At 54.8% G+C, this 2,849-nt stretch overlaps 1 protein-coding gene across 1 annotated transcript in view; it reads left to right on the forward strand.

Annotated features, from left to right (window-relative positions):
• Window positions 1-2,849, forward strand: part of LMF1 (lipase maturation factor 1) — a gene marked incomplete at its 5' end in the record, with an annotated part of 60,139 nt that overhangs the window by 56,135 nt on the left and 1,155 nt on the right. The gene's annotated exons all lie outside the window — the stretch shown is intronic.

Here is a 2,849-nt window from a genome sequence, read left to right on the forward strand (position 1 = left end):
CTGCTGAAAAGTCTCTTCTCATCTTTCTGACAGACCCTTTCTCATGATCCTGCCTCTTCCAGCCATCCACACCAGGACCAGCACCGTTGCTCTGCCAGCACCTCCTGGGCATCCCCGTTGGGCTCAGGAGGAGCTGCCCAAGGGGCCCTTTTGCCCCTTGTCCCAAGTCCCTGTTGCAGAGAGGATTTTCCATCTCCTGGAGTCTGTGATTTATCTGACTGTATCTTGTTTCTGGGTTCTCAGGTGATTATTTTGCCTTCACATGTCTCCCAGGGGACTTAACCTGGGCTCAGCTGGTTCAGCCAGGTCCTCCTCCAGAGCCATTTCCCCACCCAGCTCTGATCCTGCTGCTTCCCAGGGAGCCAGGAGGAGCTGCTGGCTCAGTAAAACCTGAGAGGATCCTTGCAGCTGGGGCTGTCCTTCTTCTCTTTTCTGGCTGTCTCCTCTGAAACACGAGTCTTGCTCAATCTTCTCTGAGTGGCCACTTGTGGCATTAGTCTCCTTGAATGTGAACCAAGACAGGCAGCTTCCCCAGGCCCTTTGAGGATGTTCCCTTCTCCAGAGCAGCAAGTGAGGCTCACGTTTGCAAGCAGTTTCCTGCAGCAGAGGGGGCTGGGACCTGTGGGTCCCTCCCACCAGCCAGAAGGTCTTTGCATGAAGCTCAGAGCTGCAGAATTCAGAAGCACTTGCTGGCAAGGGGGTCTGGAGCTTGCAGCCGTTCCTTCAGCAGCAGCCAACCACACGTGCACGTGTCTCACCTGAGTTACAAGCTGCCCAGGGCTCCAAGTGATGCTTGTAAACCCTGTGAGCCCCAAAATGATGGACTCTGGGGGGTTGATGCTTGGGTCCTGGCAGGGCAGGAGTGTGTTCACTCCCTGAGTCCCAAGAGGAGGGAGCAGGTCCAGGGAGGCAGCGCTGGAGGAGCTGGCAAATCCTGTAACTTCAGGCACTCAGGTAGATTATAAATACTGGGGCAGCTTGTAAACTCTCTGAGCCCTGAAATGAGTGGCTCTGGTGAGTATTAAACTGCAGCTTTTCCATCCAGGAGCCTTGCAGGGGAAGGTTGAAGTCTTGAATCCCAGAGAGGCGCTGATGGTGCAGGACAGTGAAGAGCTGTGGGCTGCCAGGGTTTTATAGCTCCTCTCTGTGTGAGTGGTTCAGCTCCTGGAAGAGCTCAGCTCCATGGGGTTTACAAACTCCAGAGCCCACAGAGCTGGGCAGGTCCCTCCTCCATGGATCTTGTCATCCCAACGTGGACCTTGCATCCTGACAGGCCAGATCTCAGGTGGATCAGGTTGGGGGAAGCAGAGTGACCATGGCTGGGACAAAAGGGTGGGTGAATTGAGAGGTCAAGGAGCTTGGGGAGACTTTTCAGATTGATTTAGGCTCTAAACAGAAGAGCCTGAAAAACAGTCAGATAGAAAGGCAAACTTTATGCCACAAAAATGCATCTTCAGTTGCATGGGGTGGCTTTAATGCTCACACGGTTCTAGTTTTACATGTTGGTGCCTTTGATAGCAAACATTTTAATAGACAGAGAACATATGGGAAAAATCATACCAGCTCAGATGATAGATATCATTTAGTCTGGGCAGGAGAGTCTGTTTGAGAGGGACATGGAAATTCTCATTCCAGAGGGACTATAGGACAGCCCCTGAGGTTGGGGAGAAGGGAAAGGAATCAAGCAGCACAGCTTGGAAATCTCCAGCCACCCAGGACAGGAGCCTGCAGGTTACCTGGACCCTCATGAACATTGCTGTTCACTAACACCCTAATTATTAACAGGCAATTTTGTGCTCCTGTGAAGTGAACACTGTGGGAGTAACACTTCAGACCCTGTCTGACTTTTACCAGCCTCAGCAAAGAGCAAGGAGGGAGGGTGTGGAAATGGTGCTGGCCATAAGGAAGCCAGGAGCTGCTGGGCAGCAGTTATGGTGAGGAGATGGAGGTTTGTGGATCCTGAGCCTCCAGGCAGGGCTGTGGCATTGCCCCTCCTCTGCCCACTGGCCTTCCTGTGTCTCTGGGCTGCTGTCCTGGCTCCCTGCAGCCAGGCAGGGTGTTGGGGTGGCTGGGGAGACCCTACCATGGAACAGAACAGCAGCAGGGGACATCTCTGTCCCCAGGCTTCCCCTGGCACCCAGCCCTTACCCCTTGGTTAGATGAGAGCTGACCCAGTGCAGCTCTAAATGCATCACCCTGGGCTTCCATGGATCCCTCTTTGACCTCAAAGGAGAGGGAAACATGGAGATACTTGTCCTGGTTTTGTTCCAGCCAGGAGACAGGCTGAGAGAGTTGGGCTTGGTCAGCCTGGAGAAGAGAAGGCTCCAGGGAGACCTTCTTGGGGGCTGTCAGAAAGCTGGGGACAGACTTTTGAGCAGGACCTGTTGGGACAGGACAAGGGGGGATGGTTTGGAACTCAAAGAGGGAGATTGAGACTAGACGTAAGGCTGAAATTTTGGATGCTGAGGGTGGTGATCCCCTGGCCCAGGCTGCCCAGAGAGGTGGTCACTGCCCCATCCCTGGAACCATCCCAGGGGAGGTTGGCCGGGGCTCTGAGCACCCTGCTCTAGCTGCAGATGTCCCTGCTCCCTGCAGGGGGTTGGACTGGGTGACCTTGGAAGGTCCCTCCCACCCAAACCTTCTGACTCTATGAAAACACGTGCCACCCTATGCCTCAGGCCAGCAGCAAGCGAAGGGTGTGAGGAACAGCTCCCTGCTAACCTGCTTTGGCAGGAGAATCACTTCTGTCCTGCTCATTGGGGTCCCCAGGAGGGCTGAAGTGGAGCTGTGCTTGCAGCAGCCCTCTTGGAGCTGGGTACGCTTTTACCCCGGGCCGGCTGCCCCCGGGG

The sequence above is a fragment of the Merops nubicus genome, unplaced genomic scaffold (genome assembly GCF_000691845.1).
Source record: "Merops nubicus isolate BGI_N331 unplaced genomic scaffold, ASM69184v1 scaffold6846, whole genome shotgun sequence".
NCBI classification, from domain to species: domain Eukaryota; kingdom Metazoa; phylum Chordata; class Aves; order Coraciiformes; family Meropidae; genus Merops; species Merops nubicus.